The sequence below is a fragment of the Gopherus flavomarginatus genome, chromosome 5, assembly GCF_025201925.1.
Source record: "Gopherus flavomarginatus isolate rGopFla2 chromosome 5, rGopFla2.mat.asm, whole genome shotgun sequence".
NCBI classification, from domain to species: Eukaryota; Metazoa; Chordata; order Testudines; family Testudinidae; genus Gopherus; species Gopherus flavomarginatus.
In genome coordinates, this window is record NC_066621.1 from 161,977,280 (window position 1) to 162,002,238 (window position 24,959).

Sequence of the window (24,959 nt, forward strand, 5' to 3'; positions counted from 1 at the left end):
GGGAGGTGATTGTCTCACTCACTAAGATGCATGGGAAAGAGTGTCCTGCTGGGGGTCTGGCCAAACACGCCTCAGGTGCAGAATTCATGAATTCTGGGGACCTCTTTTTGAAAGTCAGCTGTGTCCTGGAGCCTTCCCTGAAGGATACCAGTAATGCCTATGGAAGCCATTGACCAATGGGGCATCTGGAGAGTCCTTTTATATATATTTCTCTCCTGCTCCCAATTTATTCTTTAAAAAACAGTCCCAGGAAATGCCATCTGTGATGCTGGCAAATCAGGTGCCAGCTCATGCACAGGCCCCTAGGCCTCCTCTGAATGCTGACCCATATGCAGCTGGAAACCAGTCTGGCTCACCTGTGTTATTAAAACAGGTATTAGATTTATAAGACTGTGTTTAGCTATTTAAACTATGTGAAATGCTTGTAGGATGCTGTATGTAGTGATCCCACTTATAACATCTGGTTCCCATGTTAGAACGTTCTATTAAGGGTTTGCATTGTAATTCTGTGTGACTGGAACTCACCAACCAGGAAAGGAGCACTAATTAATGCAGAAACGCTGGCTTCTTACAGAAGGGGCTAAATCCTGCACACAAGGATGCCCGTTGAAACCTAATGAGCCATTGTGAAACATCAAATAACAAAGACTTTGTTGATTTCTCACACACACACACACACACACACACACACACACACACACACACACACACACACACACACACACACACACACACACACACACACACACTCACAGATGAGGAGGAGACACAGATGGATTCGTCCCATCAGCTTGAACTCGGGGAGGAGGGGGTGGAAGAATAAACATCCCTGACAAGAAGGAATTATATCTCCATGCTGCTTGGGCTTGGAGGGGGCACGATTTCTAAGCATAAGCAAGGGATCCCTAGTGCTAGGCCTGGGTTAACCTCAGAGAATGTATAGGGCTTGCATATTACAACAGCTTCTGTCAACTTTTGGAACCTAAGACTGTCACTCATTAGTGTGTGTGGATTTACCTGCTCGAAAGTGGTAAATAACGCTCATTTCTTTTTCTTAGTTAATACCCCTTTAGTTCATTTATTCTGGGTTTGGCTACAAGCATTGTCTCTGGTGCAGGAGCTAAGGTGCCATTGACCTGGGATAAGTGACTGATCCTTTGGGACTACGAGTAAGCTGAATATTGTTGTGAGTTTTGGTGAAAGGGACCATCCATCACAAAGGCAAGCTTTCCTGGAAGAAAAGGTAGGTCAGAGAACCCAAGGGGATTGTCTGTGACTCCATGTTGAGGCTGTTATGGTGCTTGAGGAATTTATGTTTGGTACTTGATTGGTGAAATCTAAGTATAGAACTCGCAACCAAATTGGGGTTTTGTGCCCTGGTTCTTCACAGCCTGCCCTGCAATTGGGATTCACATTCCTGTGCCATACCAGACAGCTTGACAGCATCCATAAGCAACATGGGGAGGACTTGAATAGTTAGAGAATGCAGCAATCCCACTGCTGGCCAGTAACCCAGGTGAGTTTTCCTCCTGATGTCAAGTCACTGCCATCTGTGTGAGTACTCACCCTCAGGAGTGTGGATTACGTAGACTAGTCCAGAATCACATGGCTTAACTCTCAACATTCGGGAAATGTCAGTTCACCCCTTCTCTCTGTCCCTCTGGGAGTGGGTTACCCTGTGGTTACATAACCGTTAGCACTACTGGGAACACATTGAAAGTTTTGAAATTTCAACAAAAATAGAGGCTGGGACAATGACAAATGACAATTTCTCCTATAGTGGAACATACCATCGTATCCTCATATCATATCATAGTATCATACTGTCCTTCTACAGCCCTAGTATCTCATTTGTGTCTCATACAGATGGTCTGCAGCATTAAAGATATCCTTATTGCAGACCACCATGTAAGAGGAGATCTGGACCATCGGACTCTCTTGGCATGCCAGGGATAGGGTAGGACCTTCATGGATGATTGTTGTCTCTTACCACCAGATCTCCAAGAAAGGGTGTAAGTATATGTAAGGAATTGTACATGATATGACCACATCTTGATATTACAGCTATCTTTGTATCTGGTTTGGAGCGCTGGTGTCTTTATTAATGGTGCTAATAAAAGTGGTTAAAGCTTTTCTTTGCCCTCGGTGGGAATGTTGTTGTTGTGCACATCGGGGTTCCCAACCGGATACTGAACTAGATAACCTGCGTTTTATTGTGCCTGAACTCAATGGAGCTGCTCATGGAGTACAGTACTAACCAATCTGATTAGGGAGATAAGGCCATGCCCTTCATACTAATTTCCTGTCACTGAATCTGAGGATTGTTTTACATTTGCATAACTTTGTTTGTATCAATTCATTTCATACAGAGTTCAAGTCGATAGAAGAATCCAGGGTTGACTTAAAAGGAGACAAATCTGAATTATTTTCTGATTGCTGACCTAAGTGCCCTTCTCTTGGAGGGGCCTGGGAAAGGCACGGTGAAGGTGGTTCTATCCTCACTTATAAGTCATGAATAACCCTCTTTAAGTCAGTGGAGTCCTGCTGGTGATGCAAATGAGAGCAGAGTCAGACACAGCTCTTGGAAATGAATTAGAATGCTACCAGATGCTCTGTCTGCTGGGACAAAGTTTCATTTCAATATTATTCCGTCTTGCAAAAAACCCAGTGTTAGCTCTTCGGGAACATGTGTGACACAGCATCCTAAAGGGGGAATGAGCTTTGGAGAGGGTCACTCAATATGCTATGGCAGTTGAGGTCCCACTTCTATTACTGTGTGCCATTAAGATTATGCTAGTGACTAGAGATCTCAAAAAAGACAGTCCAATTGTGCAAAGTGCTGTACATACACATAGGATCATAGAATGTCAGGGTTGGAAGGGAGGTCAGTAGGTCATCTAGTCCAACCCCTGCTCAAAGCAGGACCAATCCCCAAGTAAATCATCCCAGACAGGGCTTTGTCAAGCCAGGCCTTAAAAACCTCTAAGGAAGGAGATTCCACCACCTCCTTAGGTAACCGATTCCAGTGCTTCACCATCCTCCTAGTCAAAAAGTTTTTCTTAATATCCAACCTAAACCACCCCCACTGCAACTTGAGACCATTGCTCCTTGTTCTGTCATCTGCTACCACGGAGAACAGCCGAGCTCCATCCTCTTTGGAACCCCCTTTCAGGTAGTTGAAAGCAGCTATCAAATCCCCCCTCATTCTTCTCTTCTGCAGACTAAACAATCCCAGTTCCCTCAGCATCTTCTCATAAGTCATGTGCTCCAGCCCCCTAATCATTCTTGTTGCCCTCCGCTGGACTGTCTCCAATTTTTCACATCCATCATGTAGTGTAGGGCCCAAAACTGGACACAGTACTCCAGATGAGGCCTCACCAATGTTGAATAGAGGGGAATGATCACGTCCCTCAATCTGCTGGCAATGCCGCAATTTATGCAGCCCAAATTGCCATTAACCTTCTTGGCAACTGTAGCAACAAGGGCACAAGGGTAATATAATGGATAGAGTTGTTTTGTTCGAACCAATATTTACAAGATGAGAGGCGGCACCTTGCTACGTAGAGGGATTGCACCTCAATACATCAGGAGTGATGTGTAACTTGTTTGTGCCACTGTATAAGAATACATCCCTCGGGCGGTGTCTTTGTCCAGCCTACGGGGCAGTGGAAAGTCCCGCCACTGACTGAGCTGAGTCCATTGCCAGGGAGCACATAAGTACTAGCTAGCAGCACTTTAGCAGCACCTTGGACTTCATTTGCCTGGGAGCTGGAGACTGTGTTTCTCTTCGACAATAAACCTGGCCGAAGTGCCTTCGTACCTTACTAGAGTCTGTGGTCATTGGGGGTTTTCTCGGGATCTGCTGTGTCAGCTATCTGCACAAAGCTGGGGCAGCACACAGAGGGAACACGCGCATGCAGCTGATTGATATCGAGATTGAACAGAGCAGAGCACCACACCGGTACCATCTGACAACAATGGGCACTACATTAGCCTTTTTTCCAGTCATCTGGGATCACCCCCAATAGCCATGAGTTTTCAGAGATAATGGTCAATGGCTCTGCAATCAAATCTGCCAACTCCTTTAGCACCCTCGGATGCAGCGCATCTGGCCCCATGGAGTTGTGCTCTTCCAGCTTTTCTAAATAGTCCTAAACCACCTCTTTCTCCACAGAGGGCTGGTCACCTACTCTCCATGCTGTGCTGCCCAATGTAGCAGTCTGGGAGCTGACCTTGTTTGTGAAGACAAAGGCAAAAAAAGCACTGAGTACATTAGCTTTTTCTACGTCCTCTGTCACTAGGTTGTCTACCTCATTCAGTGAGGGGCCCACACTTTCCTTGACTTTCTTCTTGTTGCTAACATACCTGTAGAAACCCTTCTTGTTACTCTTAACATCTCTTGTAGCTGCAACCCCAAGAGTGATTTGGCCTTCCTGATTTCACTCCTGCATGCCTGAGCAATGTCTTTATACTCCTTCCTGCTCATTTGTCCAAGCTTCCACTTCTTGTAAGCTCTTTTTTTTGCATTTAAGATCAGCAAGGATTTCACTGTAAAGCCAAGCTGATTGCTTGCCGTATTTACTATTCTTTCTACACATCGGGATGGTTTGTTCCTGCAACCTCAATAAGAATTCTTTAAAATACAGCCAGCTCTCCTGAACTCCTTTGCCCCTCATGTTATTCTCCCAGGGGATCCTGCCCATCAGTTCCCTGAGGGAGTCAAAGTCTGCTTTTCTGATGTCCAGAGTCCATATATTCCTGCTCTGTTTTCTTCTTTGTGTCAGGATCCTGAACTCGACCATCTCATGGTCACTGGCTCCCCAGGTTCCTATCCACTTTTGCTTCCTCTACTAATTCTTCCCAGTTTGTGAGCAAGAGGTCAAGAAGAGCTCTGCCCCTAGTTGGTTCCTCCAGCACTTGAACCAAGAAATTGTCCCCTACACTTTCCAAAAACTTCCTGGATTCTCTGTGCACCACTGCATTGTTCTCCCAGCAGATATCAGGGTGATTAAAGTCTCCCATGAGAACCAGGGCCTGTGATCTAGTAACTTCTGCTAGTTGCCGGAAGAAAGCCTTGTCCACTTCATCACCCTGGTCTGATGGTCTATAGCAGACTCCCACCACGACTTCACTCTTGTTGCTCACACTTCTAAACTTAATCCAGAGACTCTCAGGTTTTTCTGCAGTTTCATACCGGAGCTCTGAGCAGTCATACTGCTCTCTTACATACAATGCAACTCCCCCACCTTTTCTGCCCTGCCTGTCCTTCCTGAACAGTTTATATCCATCCATGACAGTGCTTCAGTCATGTGAGTTATCCCATCAAGTCTCTGTTATTCCAGTCACATCATAGTTCCCTGACTGTGCCAGGACTTCCAGTTCTCCCTGCTTGTTTCCCAGGCTTCTTGCATTTGTGTGTAGGCACTTAAGATAACTCTCTGATTGTCCCGCTTTCTCGGTCTGAGACAGGAGTCTTCTCCTCTTGCACTCTCCTGCTTGTGCTTCCTCCTGGTATTCCATTTCCGCTCCTACCTCAGGGCTTTGGTCTCCTTTCCCCGTGAACCTAGTTTAAAGCCCTCCTCACTAGGTTAGCCAGCTTGCTTGCGAATATGCTCTTCCCTCTCTTCGTTAGGTGGAGCCCATCTCTGCCTAGAATTCCCCCTTCTCGGAACACCATCCCATGGTCAAAGAATACAAAGTCTTCTCGCCGACACCACCTGTGTAGCCATTCAGTGACTTCCACAATTCAATGGTCTCTATCTGGGCCTTCTCCCTGCACAGGGAGGATGGACGAGAACACCACTTGCACCTCAGACTCCTTTATCCTTCTTCCCAGAGCCACATAGTCTGCAGTGATCTGCTCAAGATCATTCTTGGCAGTATCATTGGTACCCACGTGGAGAAGCAGGAAGGGTTACCTATCCGAGGACTTGATGAGTCTTGGCAGTCTCTCCATCACATCGTGAATCCTAGCTCCTGGCAAGCAGCAGACCTCTCAGTTTTCTCGGTCAAGGCGGCAGATAGATGACTCAGTCCCCTTAGGAGGGAGTCCCCGATCACCACTACCTGCCTCCTTTTCTTGGGAGCGGTGGTCGTGGAACCCCCATCCCTAGGACAGTGCATCTCATGCCTTCCAATCGGTAGAGTCTCCTTCTGCTCCCTTCTCTCAGATGTACCATCTAGTCCACTCTCCACATTAATACCTGTGGAGAGAATGTGAAAACAGTTATTCACCTGTATCTCCATTGCTGGTACATGGATGCTCCTCTTTCTTCTTCTAGAGGTCACATGCTGCCAAATTTCTTCACCGTCCCACTGTCCCCGCTGCGCAGCCTGCTCTGATTCTTCAGGACATTGTGCCTGTAGAAGCATATCCTGATGTCTGTTCAGGAAATCTTCATTTTCTTTTATGCAATGCAGGGTCGATACTTGTTTCTCCAGACCTCAAACCTTGTCTTCCACATAGAGTCGGAGCAAGAGGCGGTTCCTGCTCCAAAAGATTTAGAATCTAAATAACCGAGACAAAACAGGCAAATGATGTTGTCCAGTTCCAGCTTCAGGCAGTCAGAAATTCAGGGACATCCAGAATATGAGGTTGCATCACTAACCTTGGCCGATATCCACTGATTGACCTATCCTCCATTAACTTTTCCAGTTCTTTTCTTAACCCAGTTATACTTATGCCATCACAGCATCCCCTGGCAATGAGTTCTATGGTTGATTGTGTTTTGTGAAGAAATACTTCCTTATGTTTGTTTTAAACCTGCTGCCTGTTAATTTCATTGGATGACCCCTGGGTCTTGTCTTGTCATAATGGGTAAACAACACTTCCTTATTCACTTTCTCCACACTATTCATGACTTTATAGACCTCTGTCATACCCACAGTTACTCATCTCTTTTCTAAGTTGAACAGTTCCAGTCTTTTTTGTCTCTCCTTATATGGAAGCTGTTCCATACCCCTCATCATTTTTTGTCCTTCTCTGTATTTTTTTCCAGTTCTAATGTATCCTATTTGAGATGGGATGACCAGAACGGCATGTAGTATTCAAGGTGTGGACATACCATGGATTTATATAGTGGCATTATGATATTATCCATCTTATTATCTATCTATTTCCTAATGGTTCTTAACATCTTGTTTGCTTTTTGACTGGTGCTGCACATTGAGCAGACGCTTTCAGAGAACTGTCCATGATGATTCTAAGATTTTTTTTTTGAGTGGTAACAGCTAATTTGGATCCCATCATTTTCTATGTAGAGTCGAGATGTTTTCCAACGTGTATTACTTTGCATTTACCAACACTGAATTTCATCTGCTTCCCTTGTGTTTCCTACCCTAGGTGCCCTGACTCCACACAGGGCTTAATCAATACATTTTGAAAACTTCCTACCACAAGGGCATTTTTCAAAGTTAAACAATTGCTAAAAGATAAACGTTTTCAGTGACTAAATCCAAGTAACCGCTACTATTTCCCAAACTGGTGACACTTGAAGGTAGTTGAGTTTTCCACCTGCAAAACAACTTGCTTCAGCAAATGTGCTGGCCTCACTTCACGTTGAGATGTTGTATTTTCCTGTACACTGGGACACTTAGCAGCTAACTGAGTTTTAGGGTCTGGCTACACTTACAGCTGTACAGCGCTGGGAGTTACAGCTGTCTTCGTACAGCTGTGTAGGGAAAGCGCTGCAGTGTGGTCACACTGACAGCTACCAGCGCTGCAGTGTGGCCACATTTGCAGCATTTGCAGCGCTGTTGGGAGTGGTGCATTATGGGCAGCTATCCCAGCATTCAAGTGGCTGCAATGTGCTTTTCAAAAGAGGGGGGTGGGATGGAGTGTGACAGGGAGCGTGGGGGAGACAGAGAGAGTGGATTTTTGGAGCCGACACTGTGTCAGCTCCCTGCCTTGCAAGTTCTAAGGACTGGAAGATACACAGCGCCAACCTTCAATCATTTTAAAAGTTTCAACCCCTTCCCCCACCCCTCTTTTATTCACTAAATGCAAATAGCCTTCAGACCAGATAAGCAGCTGCTCCAAAACGGACTCCCCTCTCTCCCCACACCATGTTGCTTCTCTCCTCAAGCAAACTGTGAACATTCCAAATGAATCCCCCTCCCTGCCTCTGCTCCAGCAAATGAGCTGTGTTTGTTTTTTAGATAAGCAGCTCTGGGAGCCTGGAGTTCACAAAAAAACAGCAGAGTGGCTGAACAGGCATTCTGGGATACCTCCGAATACCTCGGAGGCCAATTACAGCGCTTTTGGTGGCCACACTTGCGGAGCAGCGCTGTATCACCAGTGCTGCAATCCTTATACCCCAGGCAGAGCAGGGGTACAGCCAGTGCTGCAGCCAGGGAGATGCAGCGCTATATGTGCCTTGCAAGTGTGGACGGTGAGTAAGTTGCAGTGCTGTAAACCCACCACCAGTGCTGCAACTCTGCAGTGTAGCCAAGCCCTTACTGAGCAGGGGGCCAAGACAAAGACATTTTCTTTTTCTCCACAGCCAGTTGAATTACTCAAGAGGGAAACCATTACCAAAGTGATATTGCTTTGAACTTTGTCTTGGTGCTTTGTCTGGAAAGAGAAGTTAAAAGCTCTGAACTTTTACACAAATCAGATTTGAAAAAGGCTCATTAACACAAGGGAAGCATAGCACAACAGTAACAATCCAGACCCATGTGTCTAAAAGAGCTGTATAATTTTGCCTTTGTAGTTGGCCAATAAGTAGAGTTTAATGCCAGAACACAGTGCAGCAATGCAGCCTTCCCATTCACAGGACTCCCAAGTCAAGCTAATAACAGAAACTTTCTTTTTTAAAACTCCACGGCGTATGGGAAATCTGTGGTCTATTGCTGTCCACCTGTACAGCCCAGACATTCATTGATAATATTGTGTTATTTATATGGTGAGAAGTCAGCCAATGTACCTAAGAAATGCAATAAGAGACAAAGTGGCTGAAGTAATATTTTATTGGACCAACTTCTGGCCAATAGAGACAAACTTGGGAAATGCAATGACATATCAGCACAAATTAATGGTAATTATATCAAATGATTTCATTGCCTTAGTTAAAATAACTGCAGAAATGTATCAAAATGCTGCTTCACAGCAGAAATGACACTGGCGGGGGTTATACTTCTTTTGAGATAATTGTATTAACATATGACATTTCATAAGTAATTCATTAAGTAAAGTCAACAGATGAAATCAACATTAAAATACCATTAAGAACGCCAGGGAAACCACTAAGCTTTCTTTCCTACTCTCACACACCAGCCCTCCCATAAGTATGTGAATTGAATAACCTTCAACTAGACTTGCAGAGCTGGAGTGTTGTTTATATTTGTAGATGTGTATGGAAAGAATGGTAGAAGCCATAACAAGCTCTGTACTAACGTGTGAAATGGATCTTCCATTTTAACTCTTCCCCTTCCCATTTTCACTTGTTCTCCAGTCTAAACTTCTTTTGGGCTGTTATTCCCATGCCACGGTTCACTTGGAGATAGTTTATCTTGACCGGAGAGGGGAGCTTCATTACAAGCTGTTTGGCCATTTCAGAAATAGTAATTCACATGTAAATACAAAACAAACAAACTCACCGATATATTTATCCCGTCTTTTTCAACCAGAAATGTTGTTTCTGGCCAGTTCAACAGCAGGATATAGACTTTTGTTCAAATTTGGCTGGTTGATATCTCTTGTAACAATCCAAGGAACAAGCCCACTTTGAAGGAGATAGGTTCAGAAGTTCTGAAGTGGAAAAGGGACAGTGCTGGGAACCTCATGCTATTGAGTTCTCGTCTTGGCTGGCCTGAATAATGCCTTGTATAGAAACACCAGTTTCAAAATGTCATTAGATTGAGTCTCTCAACATCCTGATACAATCAGCAATCCCAATGGCCCCACTTTACTTCAAAGAAATTTGTGTTTTTCTCCATCTGTAGAAGTGAGATAAATCTCATTATTTTCAACCATAGACTAACCCATCCTATGACCCTCTAGCTAATGTGATTTAATAGCATTAAACACAGTAATAAAACAAATAATGTTTCCACTTACTGATGTAAATGTTCACAACTGTAAAATGACTCAACTGCTTTTATTAAAATGTGGCTTGGTTTTAAGACTTGGGAGCTCTACAGAATGAGCCAAAATCAAATACCGAGTTTTGTATCTGTAAATTATTGTATATCATGTTGTAAAAAATTGTTTTGATATATGCATTTAATTTGATACAGCTTTACATTAATTATATAATTATAATTCTATAAAGAGATGCTATAATTTAAGAGACATGCACAAGGGCTCACCCCAGATACTGCATTGTGTGGTTTTTGATTCCATAATTTTTCAACCTTAATGTTCCATTAACATAGTTCTTTTAATATTGAATGCACATTAGAAATTAGTCTTGTTTTCTGTTTGATCATTACCTGGGCATAGAATTAGATATTCATGTTATTCATTCTTATGTACAATTGGTCAACAAATAATTTATGTGAACATCCTTCCGCCTATGGATTGTCCGCTCTAATTCTCTTTCCTTGTGTCTTCCACTTTTCTGTTTCATTTTCTGTTACTTGCAGTGTCTCATTGGTTACCTGAGTCACATGATTTATTATTCTTATTCATTATCTTAGTGCCCAGCAGCCCTTGTCATGAACCATTGTGCTAGGCAGTGTATGAACACAGAACAAAAGGGCAGAGCTTAGATATTGTTCTGCTCCCTGATCGGCTGGTTGAAATTTTACAAAGCAGGGAAGAGCACTTAGATGTGAAGAGTGAATATCCATAGTCATATGCAGAAGCACTTGCTCATATTTGGATGAGTAGTTGCCTGAATGTCATTTATGTAAATGCAAACTCAAATGGGGTTGACTGAAAGGAAGTCAGAAGGAATTTTCAAAAATGTTTGCAAATATTTTGCACTATTTTCATCCAGCCCTGTGCACATGGATGGTAGTGGGCCCAGACTCCCAGTCTTTGCCCAGAGAGATCAGCCTTAGAAGCCAGAAGGAATTTTTCCGTGATTTGTCCTGCAGTCCGAATCCTGGGTCTGCACATTTTTCCTTAAGTAAATACACAGTAGGATATAAGCAGTTGAAACATTCTCAGCATTGATGTAACCATGAAAGGGTGAGTGTGAGCGCCCTCTGCTGTTCTGCATGACTCTATGGGTCATCTTAATGATCACTTCAAAAGTTTTTTTTCTCCTGCTGATGATAGCTCATCTCAATTGATTAAACTCTTCCTGTTGGTATGCATACTTCCACCTTTTCATGTTCTCTGTACGTATAAATATCTCCTGTCTGTGTGTTCCATTCTATGCATCTGAAGAAGTGAGCTGTAGCTCATGAAAGCTCATGCTGAAATAGATTTGTTAGTCTCTAAGGTGCCACAAGTACTTCTGTTCTTTTTGCGGATACAGACTAACAGGGCTGCTACTCTGAAACCTGACTCCCCTCTCTTGTGTGTACACAGAACAGCTTCATCAGTCTTTGAAAACGTGATCTGCAATATGTTTTCCCAGCAGTTTCCACGTCTGAGCATTTACTGTGCCCTTATAGCAATTTAACTGGCGAGTTAAACAAAATGTAGGGATGCTGCTATAATGATGGTGTTGCTCTGGATTTGTGTACTGGACTAATTTGTACTGTCTTTGTTGCCTATTGCCTGTCAAACCTGCCAGTTGTAATCAATGATTTAGAGGAGTACAGTTTGCTCCAGTTACGTTACCATTTTTAGATTTTCCAGGCCCTAGTCTTTTGATGCATTCTCCTTTCACCAGGGCTCCTTGTGCTTAAGAAGTCATCCCTGCTGTATGCTATTGGCTATGCTGCCATGCACATGTGACAACTAATTAATGCAAACACACCTGTCTATGATGCTGTGTCCCCCATTCAACCGTCAAAGTTTTGACAGTTTCATTTACTGTCCCACTGTTCTTGGATCATCAGCAGGGTGAAATGAATCAGAGCTCCTCATTCCCCTGCTCCAGGCTGTTCATTACCGTGGCACCTCCCCTTCATCCCCTCTGCAGACTGAACGGTCCCCAGCTTTTAAATCTCTCAGCCTTGAATCTCCTTTGCCTCTAAATCTCCATTTCTGCTCTCTCCTTTTGAGGATGGGCTGAGCAGAACAGAGCACAGTGCTGCAAGTGCAAGCATAGACTTGATGCAGGTAGTGGCATTAGCTACTATTTGTCTATCCCTTTATTTACACACCCTAAAATGCTGTTTGCTTTTCTGGCTGTTGCTGCACATTGTCAGAGACTCCTGTACACAACAGGACTGGTAAACAAACCTCAGCCATCATCATCAGTACTCTATGAGCAGAGCAGCACAAGGGAGAAACATCCTCAAAAAGGATGAGCGGCAATGGAAACACACACTGGGATGTCACACTACAGAGTGAAGTAACAGAACAAGACAAAGAATCACAACTGAAACAAAATAAGAAAATAAATAAGAAGAACATAAGACTGGCCCTACTGGGTCATACCAAAGGTCCCTCCAGCCCAGTATCCTGTCCTCTGACAGCAGCCAATGCCAGGTACCCCAGAGGGAATTAACAGAACAGGTAATCAGTGATCCATCCCCTGTCACCTATTCCCAGCTTCTGGGGGAAACAAGAATTAAATGTGACAAGATAAAGTGAGAATAAACACACAGGGAAAAGAAAGAATGGCGTGCAAGGGAAATGTAAATCAGAGACTATCTAAAAATAGCAGTCAGGGAACACAGTATGATTTCAGCAGACTGCAAATTGATAATGCATTGTCAAGATCAAAACACACATTTTCGCTTGGAGCTCTCAGAGGAGTGCTGCGGTTTCATGGCTTCATTTCATAAGTTGCAGACTGCAGGTGGGAAGGCCTGAGAGGGGCCCAGGGAGACACGAGTTCTTCTCTGGAAGAAGAGGAAACCCATAGCGCTGAATGTTGTTGTGAATTGTATATAAATAAATTAGACTGAGAAGGGGAATGTTTTAGGGACTTTCGGTAGTGGAATTTGTTTAAGCAGCACTGGGGTTTGTAAACTGCGGCAGGGCACCTGCAAAGTGTCCTCTGCCTATGTGCTGCTTAGGGGCCAGCTTTCCTGTTACAAGGCCTCTAGGCATTACTGAAAAATGAATAACAGTAAAAATAATAATAGCTTAGAAGAATGTTGCAAAACACAGGTTCAGCAGCACAAGCCATATAAATAAATCAACCCTAGGACTTGGGTGACATTTTCTCCAATTTAGCAAGGTAGCTGACAATGGTACTAGCTCCAGAGGAATCATGTGAGAAAAGTGCACTAGCAGCCAGTCAAGTTGCCCCTTGTCCCCACAGATATTTTCTCCTTTACATAGATCATTACTTGTTAGGTTCACTCCCTCTGGAACACCTGACATTGGCCACTGTCAGAGGACAGGACACTGGGCTGGATGGACCTTTGGTCTGACCCAGTACAGCCATTCTTCTGTTCTTGATAGCAGGAAATGTTGATACCCTTCGGGACAGTACTAGCTCTGTCGTGCAATGGGGCCCTGTCAAACCCCTGGCCTTTAGGTCATTATTTCAGACACAACAGTCAAGAGATGAAACAGAGTTGTGTTTTAATATCCACAGCAGAAAGTGCTCCTAGTACAGTAGGTAGGAAAGAATTTAGTTGGAAGGCTTGATAGAAAGCTCAGAATCCCAAATTCAATGAACACCTAAACAGCCGTTAAAGGGCATCAGATTAAGGAAGGTGCAAGAGACTTGTTGATATTCAGTGTGGCTTCATGTGAAATAGGAGCACAGAACATTTTAATCATAAAGATGCAACTTTGATATCATTCACTCAGAAGTTTTATTTCAATGTGGAATGAATAAAAACACAATTCTTGAACTGTCATGATGAGTCTTTGATTAATTGTGCAATATTTTATCCTTCGGAGAAATCTATCTGACAGAAATACATATTATGAAAAATAAAATAAAACAAAAAGATGGCTCAGAAAAGATAAAGTGGAGAACTTAAGCCTAATCTGCCTGTATTGTTCCAAACCACGTTAGCGTAAGAGACAAACGATCAAAAGACAAATGCACTAAGATCTTTTCGTGTTCCTGTGATGCATCAGAGTGGGCCTATTGCTCTGACTTTCTCTAGTGTATAGGAAACAATCCATTTAGAGCTGAGCCAATGTTCTGTGGAATCAATAGAAAGACTTCCAGGTTGTGAACCTCAGAGGTAGTTAAGTACCAAAATCCCATCAGAACCAATGGGAGTCAGGCACCAAACCACATCTGAGGATCTGGGCACACACCAGATACAGGTGCAATGGAACACACTTAGCAGTTTTCCAAGAATTACAGTTCCTTTAATGACAGGTGTCAGAGTAGCAGCCGTGTTAGTCTGTATCCGCAAAAAGAACAGGAGTACTTGTGGCACCTTAGAGACTAACACATTTATTTGAGCATAAGCTTTCGTGAGCTACAGCTCACTTCTTCGGATTCACAGAATGGGACACACAGACAGGAGATATTTATACGTACAGAGAACATGAAAAGGTGAAAGTATGCATACCAACAGGAAGAGTCCAATCAATTGAGATGAGCTATTATCAGCTGGAGAAAAGATGATAGCTCATCTCAATTGTTTAGACTCTTCCTGTTGGTATGCATACTTCCACCTTTTCATGTTCTCTGTACGTATAAATATCTCCTGTCTGTGTGTTCCATTCTATGCATCCGAAGAAGTGAGCTGTAGCTCATGAAAGCTCATGCTGAAATACATTTGTTAGTCTCTAAGGTGCCACAAGTACTCCAGTTCCTTTAATATTTTTGGGGTGTGAAATCCAAGAGCACACCTACTACTGATGTGAAAAAATTCTGTACCAAATACAATATGTATTTCATTAAGCTGATTGCAGAAATTGCTCTAATTTTAAGTTAAAGACATTTGGGTTCAGTTTCATAGGCACATTTGAGGAAGAAATGAGAAGATGAGTGAAAAATTGTCCAGTACCAAAATCTGTGGCTTAAAGAAGACCCCAGCTATTTTCCTTAGCCAGCTGGTGTGTATGATCACACACTCTCCCTACATAGCCTGTGAAAGGCACATTGTAGAACAATTGCTAGAGCAGAAATAAAGTGTGTCAATGTCAAATGGTATCTTATAACTGCAGGGTCTGGCTCCTGCTTTTGTGAGGGGGTCTGAGTTTAATTGATCCCGATATCAGATGGAAATGCAGGGCCCTTTGGACTGAAATGTATCACCAAGGGTGTCAAGCACAGTGTCTTGGTTTGGGAGTTAACTGGACACTGCAATTACCTGCCCTACTCTCCCAGAGGGAGTCAGGGGCATTTTAAGGAGCACAAATGGTTGATCTCAGGGCCCGATCAGCTGCTCCCAAGGTTCTCCTCTGGCAAATTTCATTCTAATTGATCAATAAAGCCGATCCATGCATCCTATTCCCTCCTGGGACTGCAGAGAAACCTGGCCCCGGGGACAGGCAGCGTGGGGTGGAGGCACCATGCCTGTTCACTGGCTCTGCCTCCCTAGCACTGATCACTGACAAAGTGCTCCCCGGGTTGCCAGGCTGTCAGAGCTACTGCAGTCATTGGCAGTCCCCAGGGTCCCTTCACTCGCCATGGAGGGGGAGCACAGAAAGATAAGAGAATGTGAGCTCAGTTTCCCCCTGTGCTCAAGCTCAGGGGGAAGGACAGGGGACATCAGAAAGCAAGTGACAGATTCCTGGTCCTGGTCTACACCAGCCCTAGCATCGATTGGAGCAGCCCAGGTGCTGCTCCACCCTTATGCCACCAGTGTATCCTTCCTGACAGACATTAAGGAGCATTTCTAAATCCTCAGAGCCACCTTTTAGAAGGATCCGAGTCCACTTCTGTAGATTCATAGATTCCAAGGCCAGAAGGAACCACTGAGATCACCTAGGCTGAGCTCCTGTAGCTCACAGGCCATACAACGTCACTGAATATTTCCCAGAGCAGAGCTTTTAGAAAAACATTCAGTCTTCATTTAAATATTGTCAGTGATGGAGAATCCACCACGATTCTCATGTTGCATGACACAACTTTAGCACAGTGTCACTTACACGCACAAAGAGTCAGTTTTAAACCTGCACAGCCAATTCCCCTCTGCTTGCAAACGAAAAATGGGTTCTGCACATTCACATGTGAGACAGCGAGTGCACACAGGAAGAGATTCTTGTTTGGTTGTTTGGGGATATTTTTATGTTAGTGGCAGTTGGGGAGCAATGTGAGATGCAGGTGGTATTGCAGAGAAAGCGGCTCCAGGGGAATGGATCTGGTCTCCCCTCAATCCGCTTTTTGATCAAAATTACCCCACCTTTGAAAGTTAATGAAATTCTTAATTCTGCCAGCTATGTCCACAATGCAGAGTTTGAGTGAAGGCCAATCACATGCTGTGAAGCCCATGTCAGCCAGCAAGAGACCTGTAAGAGACACCATAGTGTGCTGGAAGGTGCAGCTGGTCAGTCTGGGATCACATTAATAATGGGGCAGGAAGCCAGTGAGACCACTGGCACATCACCGGGCTTGTCTGAGAAGAATTCCATTTCCGATGCAGTGCTGTGTGCACGTCATGTCAGATAAAGCTGCCTAACAGGCCACCGTTGAGATTTTCTCATCCATGACTTCACTTCTTACTGCTTGGGAGCTCAGCTCTCAGCTGCTGTATTAGATTTCCCAGATTAATCTAAAATGCAGATTAGCATGATTTAGTATGTCAGTTGCTGTTTGCTGTGCACTATCAATACCGGTGGCAGCCTGGGCAGCTAGCTCTCTGCTCACACACCACAATAATAAATCTGAGATAATGAACAGACTAACCTATAGGATAAGGACACCCCAAGATTTTTAGGGTGAGGAAATTAGTTATGAGAAATGAGGCAGAACATTCCTAGGAATATTTTTGTGGTCATCAGACCCTATAATAGGCCCCAACATGATGTAGGTGGCAGACCCTGGCCAATGAACTTACTTGGCATGCCAGAGACACAGTCTAGGACCCCTGTGAATCACCACTTGTCCTCAGGTTTCTGTGGGGACTGTGAGTAAGTGTATGGCCTGATGTGGGACATCAGACTGATACTGCACTAGAGCTACATTCACTTTTGGTTTGGAACATGTGGGCTTTTATTAACAGTATTAATACAAAAATATTACAGACCCAGCTTGGCCCTGGCTGCGGGTGTTGCTGCTGCACAAGTCAGGGTCCCAACAAGACCAAGATCATGACTCTGCTATGCCTCATTCTGGGGCTAGAACCCAGGAAGCCTCAAAGGTCTAATTACTTTACTAATTGGGGATTCTAAATAATCTCTAGAGCCAACATTCTCAATAATCAACTGATAGATCAGGGAACACTAGTCAGTGCTTTGCACGACGGTTTCTGGAACGTGATGTCCATCGTTTCGTGGTCTATTTTTGGTGTAGCAGTTATAACCATAACGCTCTTGGCACTGCAGTTCCTGGAGAGGACCAAGCAATGTTGTAAGGCAGAGGTCAGTAAAGTGGGGGGAGTTCTGTGCATGGGAGCAGGGAGTCGCTGTCTCACAGTTCTCTGCCTCATCAGCCTGGCATAGACAGGGCCTGAGCTGTGCTCTCCAGCAGGCCAATACAGGAAAGAAAGTAGAAGCTACAGGAAGAGGCTGAGGGAAAAACCTTAGCATGAAAGAAAAGAATTTTGGCAAAAGCCGTGAGGGAAAGAACAGCGGCACTACTCGCTGTCTGAATGGCTCCATGCTCCTATACAAGAGGAACAGCAAGTAGTGAACAACAGGGCCTCCCTGGGGGGGGGCAAGTGGGGCAATTTGCCTCAGGCCCCGGGCCCTGCAGGGGTCCCCACGAGAGTTTTTCAGGGCCCCTGGAGCAGGGTCCTTCACTCGCTCTGGGGGCCCTGGAAAATTCTCTCGGGGCCTGGGCCCCCAGAGCTTCTTCTGCTCCAGGTCTTTGGTGCTGATTCGGTAGCGGAGGGTCCTTCCGCTCCGGGACCCGCCACTGAAGTGCTGGGTCTTTGGCGGCATTCGGCAGCAGGAGCCCCCCGCCGCAGAAGACCCCAGGCCCTTTGAATCCTCTGGGCGGCCCAGGTGAACAAAGTGCAAGAACGGAGGTCACAGTCCAAGGACGAGTTGTGGCTGAAAAAATATTTCCCTTTTCTTACTTTCTTCCCTGTGGGAAAGAGATTTAAAACTGTAAAGAGAGAACTATTTTTTCTCCGTTTTTTATCGTTCCTTTGCCTGATAACCCAAAAAATCCAAAACAAAACAAAAAATCCAATAGGAAATTTAATCAAAATTGTTATCTCATTTGGTTTGAGAGAGTAACTTAAACTGAAACAAAACAAACATTTTTGTTTCTTTTAGGAATTTCCCACTGAAAAATAAAATTTAACTGAAAACAATATTTGCCCGCAAAAAAAGTTCAGTTTTAATGAACCGTGTTTTCAGGGGAAGAATTTTTTGGTGGCAGCCAGTGTAATTGGTGTAAGAAGATCGGAAAGCTTTGTGCTGCTTCCTGTTAGGTAGGCAAAGCACAAGAATACAGGTAAGTGCCCAGATATGTGCCATGGGTGATTCTGCCAATGACATTCTACATGACTTCCCACTTACTAGAGTGGAAATGAAAAATGATATTGAAGTGAAAACAATATTTGATCATATTATACACAGAAGAGACAAATTTAATAGTTAAAGGTGAGTGGAATTTTTTGGTTAAATAGTAAATTTTCCAAAAAAATATAGTTTTGGGTCAATCAAAAATGATTTGCACCTTCAGATTGAATTCAGTGAATAGTTTGGACTAAATACAAAATGAGGACTTGTTTGTCTAATAAACAGTTCATCTTGTCATTTTTTAAAAGAACAGTTTCAGCGTTTTATTTCAAAATATCATTTCAAAATGATGATTGGAACTTTTGTTCAAGCTGCATGGAGTTTTAGTTTGTTTCAGCAAGAAAAAAAAATCAGTTTGGGTTCAGAACAAACCGCTCCCCCTCTTTTTAGAAAGATTTTTCAGTTCAGCCACCGAATCCAAAAAATCATCTGTTCAGTCAGCTGTAAAGAGGAGGTGCTAGGAAAAGAGCTGGTGCTTTTCAAAGAGCCATTCATGTGTTGCTGAACAGTTCAAATATGGGGACAAAAAGAATAACTAGTGACAGTGTGTTTGAAGAACAGTAAGATGCCACAGTATCTCACAAGATCAAAAGCTGAAACTCCGATCGGAAGAAACAAAGCAGCAGCATTGCAATTTAAGTGCTGGCAGCAGAAGAGACCCCATCTTACACAGTATTGTTGAGCTTCTGATGAGCAGTGGAAGACACAGGTTGGTTTTCCATTGGAAGGGAATCAGGGCTGTGAAACTGGGGTATTTCCTTAATGTAATTTGTTTTCTTTACACACATACACCAATCTGTGCACAGAGGAGGTGTCAAACAGCTGCCGGCAATCCCCTATTCCAGGGACCTCAAAGACCAGCGTCAGGTTCCCAGGGAGCAACAATCTCCAAGGACTGACTCTAGTTAGATAGGTTAAAGATGAGAGCCATCTCCCTTGCTGCTTGCCACAGCCCTCTCACAAGAAATGATCACAAAACTAACTGCGATACATCACCTATTCCACAGCGGTGTGCGCTTGCACCAAAAAGCAAGACTATATGCAGCAGCACCAGCAGGTCACTCCCCCCACCGAAAAGCATGTTAATGTAACGAACCTGAGAAAAGAATCTGAAAGGAGCAAAGGGACCAGACCTGCAATACAAGAGGTTTTTAAGGCCCAGCTTGACAAAGCCCTGGCTGGAATGATTTAGATGGGGATTGGTCCGGCTTTGAGCAGGGAGTTGGACTAGATGACTTCCTTAAGTGTCTTCCAACCCTAATTTTCTATGATTCTAAGAACATCATCCAGCTAGGGAGGGCTACAGAAGGATCTCTTAAAAAGGAATAACAAGAAAATTGTCATCAAGCCACTAAGCCACCGCTGGGAACAATATCCAGCACAAGAGAGAGAAGGCAACTCATGTCCATTTGTACCAGCTGAACTCTGAGGCTCTCTGTTAATCTCTGACCACTCCAGCTGGTGAGCTTCTGTGAAGACTTTAATTCCCCAAAGACTTTCTCTTGCCAGCCATTGTAGTGCTATTCTGCTCTGTCCCTGACCAGTATTCACACTGGAGTGCCTACTTCTGACAAACTAGCTATACGCTATTAATACATTACACGTCATACTGTGCCCAGGAGCTTCCACAGTGTTTTGGGTACTTCTATTTATATAACTGCAGCCAAATTCCTCTGCTATCTCACTGATTGCTCCATGGTTGTACTAGCGATTGTAACAGAAAAATTTGGCCCACTTGTATAATGTTGCGCTGATGTTTATCCTACCACAGCTACATCACCCCTTACCAACAGAGCCCCTGCAACTGGGTGAGCCAAGGGAGCATCACAGAGGCAAACCTGATCACCCGTACATCGCTTTACACGCCCATATAATAAGGCACAGGCCCACACACAGTGAGAGGGGACACTTGTGAAGATGGAGAAGTGAGTTGTTGTGGTGTATAAGTACTTTCAAGGGGAGAAAACACCAGGTGCTAAAGGACTTTCTAGTATAGCACTGAAAGGCAGAACAAGACTCCATAGCTCAAACTGAAGTCAGATAATGCAAAGCAGAAATAAGGCATGTAATTTTAATAGTGAGAGTGACTAACCACTGGAACAAGCTACCAAGGGGAGTGGAGGATTCTCCATCTCTTGATGTTTTCAGATCAAGAGTGGAGGCCTTTTTGAAAGACATGCTTCAGTCAAATACAATATGGAGGTAACTGGGTAAAATTCAAAGGACCGTTCTATACAGCACCTGTAATTTGCAATTTCCACTTACTCATATCCAGGCTGGGGGTGGCATCCAATGTGAAAGGTGCCTACTGGTGGAATCTCTCAGGCAGCAGGTGGGAGAGCTACAGGAGGAGGTGGCCTGGCTGAGGAACATCTATGTCCATGAGCAATTCCTGGACAGTATCCATGTGGAGACAGCTGATGGTGCTGTCCCAGTTGACGGGACTACTGACACTGCAGTGGAAGAGGAGATGCCTCAGGGTGTACCTGACACACCAGTGGAGGAGGAGGCTCAGGGTGGACACAGCCAGCTGGTTACTTCTAGCAGCGGGCAGTGCTCCACCACTGCTGCGAACCCTCCTGTTGTGGTAAAAGATACAGGAGAGAAGAAATCACCCCCAACAGTTAAGGGGGTGAATCCTCGTACCCCTAAGGCTGGGAGGTCTGCTGCCACCACTGATAAGAAACGTAGGGTAGTGGTGGTTGGAGACTCTCTGCTGAGGGGGACGGAGACACCCATCTGTCGCCCTGACCGTTCATCCCGGGAGGTATGCTGCCTGCCAGGGGCCCGTATCCGAGACGTTACAGAGGCTTTGTCGAGGATTATCCGGCCTTCTGACTACTATCCCATGCTACTCATCCATGTGGGCACAAATGATACTGCGAGGTGTGATGCTGAGCAGATCAAGAGTGACTACAGGGCTCTGGGAGTACGGGTTAAGGAGTTTGGAGCGCAGGTGGTATTCTCTTCGATTCTTCCTGTTGAAGATAGGGGTCCGGGCAGAGACAGATGCATTGTGGAGGTGAATGCCTGGCTGCGAAGATGGTGTCGCCAGGAGGGCTTTGGCTTCCTCGACCACGGGATGCTACTTGAGGAAGGACTGCTAGGAACAGATGGCGTTCACCTTTCGAAGAGAGGAAAGGCCTTATTCGCGCACAGACTGGCTAACCTGGTAAGGAGGGCTTTAAACTAGGTTCGACGGGGACAGGTGAGCAAAGCCCACAGGAAAGTGGGGAAAAAGACCTGGGAGATGGGTTGGAAGCAGGAGGGAGCACGGGCTATAATGGCAGAGAGGAAGGAGGGTCAGGGCAAAGCTGGGAGGCAAAATCAAACCAGTATCTTAGATGCCTTTATACAAATGCAAGAAGTATGGGTAATAAGCAGGAAGAACTGGAAGTGCTAATAAACAAATACAACTATGACATTATTGGCATTACTGAAACTTGGTGGGATAATACACACGACTGGAATGTTGGTGTGGATGGGTATAGTTTGCTCAGGAAGGATAGACAGGGGAAAAAGGGAGGAGGTGTTGCCTTATATATTAAAAATGTACACACTTGGACTGAGGTGGAGATGGACATAGGAGACGGAAGGGTGGAGAGTCTCTGGGTTAGGCTAAAAGGGGTAAAAAACACAGGTGATGTCGTGCTGGGAGTCTACTACAGGCCACCTAATCAGGCGGAAGAGGTGGATGAGGCTTTTTTCAAACAACTAACAAAATCATCCAAAGCCCAAGATTTGGTGGTGATGGGGGACTTCAACTATCCAGATATATGTTGGGACAATAACACCGCGGGGCACAGACTATCCAATAAGTTCCTGGACTGCATTGCAGACAACTTTTTATTTCAGAAAGTTGAAAAAGCTACTAGGGGGGAAGCTGTTCTAGACTTGATTTTAACAAATAGGGAGGAACTTGTTGAGAATTTGAAAGTAGAAGGAAGCTTGGGTGAAAGTGATCATGAAATCATAGAATTTGCAATTCTAAGTAAGGGTAGAAGGGAGTACAGCAGAATAGAGACAATGGATTTCAGGAAGGCGGATTTTGGTAAGCTCAGAGAGCTGATAGGCAAGGTCCCATGGGAATTAAGACTGAGGGGAAAAACAACTGAGGAAAGTTGGCAGTTTTTCAAAGGGACGCTATTAAGGGCCCAAAAGCAAGTTATTCCAATGGTTAGGAAAGATAGAAAATGTGGCAAAAGACCACCTTGGCTTACCCTTGAGATCTTGCGTGACCTACAAAATAAAAAGGCGTCATATAAAAAATGGAAACTAGGGCAGATCACGAAGGATGAATATAGGCAAATAACACAGGAATGCAGAGGCAAGATTAGAAAAGCAAAGGCACAAAATGAACTCAAACTAGCTATGGGAATAAAGGGAAACAAGAAGACTTTTTATCAATACATTCGAAGCAAGAGGAAGACTAAGGACAGGGTAGGCCCACTGCTCAATGAGGAGGGGGTAACAGTAACGGGAGACTTGGAAATGGCAGAGATGCTTAATGACTTCTTTGTTTCGGTCTTCACTGAGAAGTCTGAAGGAATGTCTAGTATAGTGAATGCTTACGGGAAGAGGGTAGATTTAGAAGAGAAAATAAGCAAAGAGCAAGTAAAAAATCACTTAGAAAAGTTAGATGCCTGCAAGTCACCAGGGCCTGATGAAATGCATCCTAGAATACTGAAGGAGTTAATAGAAGAGGTATCTGAGCCTCTAGCTATTATCTTTGGGAAATCATGGGAGACGGGGGAGATTCCAGAAGACTGGAAAAGGGCAAATATAGTGCCCATCTATAAAAAGGGAAATAAAAACAACCCAGGAAACTACAGACCAGTTAGTTTAACTTCTGTGCCAGGGAAGATAATGGAGCAGGTAATCAAAGAAATCATCTGCAAACACTTGGAAGGTGGTAAGGTGATAGGGAATAGCCAGCATGGATTTGTAAAGAACAAATCATGTCAAACTAATCTGATAACATTCTTTGATAGGATAACGAGCCTTGTGGATAAGGGTGAAGCGGTGGATGTGATATATCTAGACTTCAGTAAGGCATTTGATACAGTCTCGCATGATATTCTTATAGATAAGCTAGGAAAGTACAATTTAGATGGGGCTACTATAAGGTGGGTGCATAACTGGCTGGATAACCGTACTCAGAGAGTAGTTGTTAATGGCTCCCAATCCTGCTGGAAAGGTATAACAAGTGGGGTTCCGCAGGGTTCTGTTTTGGGACCGGTTCTGTTCAATATCTTCATCAACGATTTAGATGTTGGCATAGAAAGTACGCTTATTAAGTTTGCAGATGATACCAAACTGGGAGGGATTGCAACTGCTTTGGAGGACAGGGTCAAAATTCAAAATGATCTGGACAAGTTGGAGAAATGGTCTGAGGTAAACAGGATGAAGTTCAATAAAGATAAATGCAAAGTGCTCCACTTAGGAAGGAACAATCAGTTTCACACATACAGAATGGGAGGAGACTGTCTAGGAAGGAGTATGGCAGAAAGAGATCTAGGGGTCATAGTGGACCACAAGCTTAATATGAGTCAACAGTGTGATACTGTTGCAAAAAAAGCAAACGTGATTCTGGGATGCATTAACAGGTGTGTTGTAAACAAGACACGAGAAGTCATTCTTCCGCTTTACTCTGCGCTGGTTAGGCCTCAACTGGAGTATTGTGTCCAGTTCTGGGCACCGCATTTCAAGAAAGATGTGGAAAAATTGGAGAGGGTCCAGAGAAGAGCAACAAGAATGATTAAAGGTCTTGAGAACATGACCTATGAAGGAAGGCTGAAGGAATTGGGTTTGTTTAGTTTGGAAAAGAGAAGACTGAGAGGGGACATGATAGCAGTTTTCTGGTATCTAAAAGGGTGTCATCAGGAGGAGGGAGAAAACTTGTTCACCTTAGCCTCCAATGATAGAACAAGAAGCAATGGGCTTAAACTGCAGCAAGGGAGATTTAGGTTGGACATTAGGAAAAAGTTCCTAACTGTCAGGGTAGTTAAACACTGGAATAGATTGCCTAGGGAAGTTGTGGAATCTCCATCTCTGGAGATATTTAAGAGTAGGTTAGATAAATGTCTATCAGGGATGGTCTAGACAGTATTTGGTCCTGCCATGAGGGCAGGGGACTGGACTCGATGACCTCTCGAGGTCCCTTCCAGTCCTAGAGTCTATGAGTCTATGAGTCTATGAGCAGCTTGGATTGGATGATCTAATGGTCTCTTCTGGCCTTAAATGCCATGAATCTACAAACACACACACACTTGTCAATTTTGAGGTGGGCGAACATTTAGTGGGATGAGTTTGGCATGGGCACTTCGCCCAGAGAAAGCAA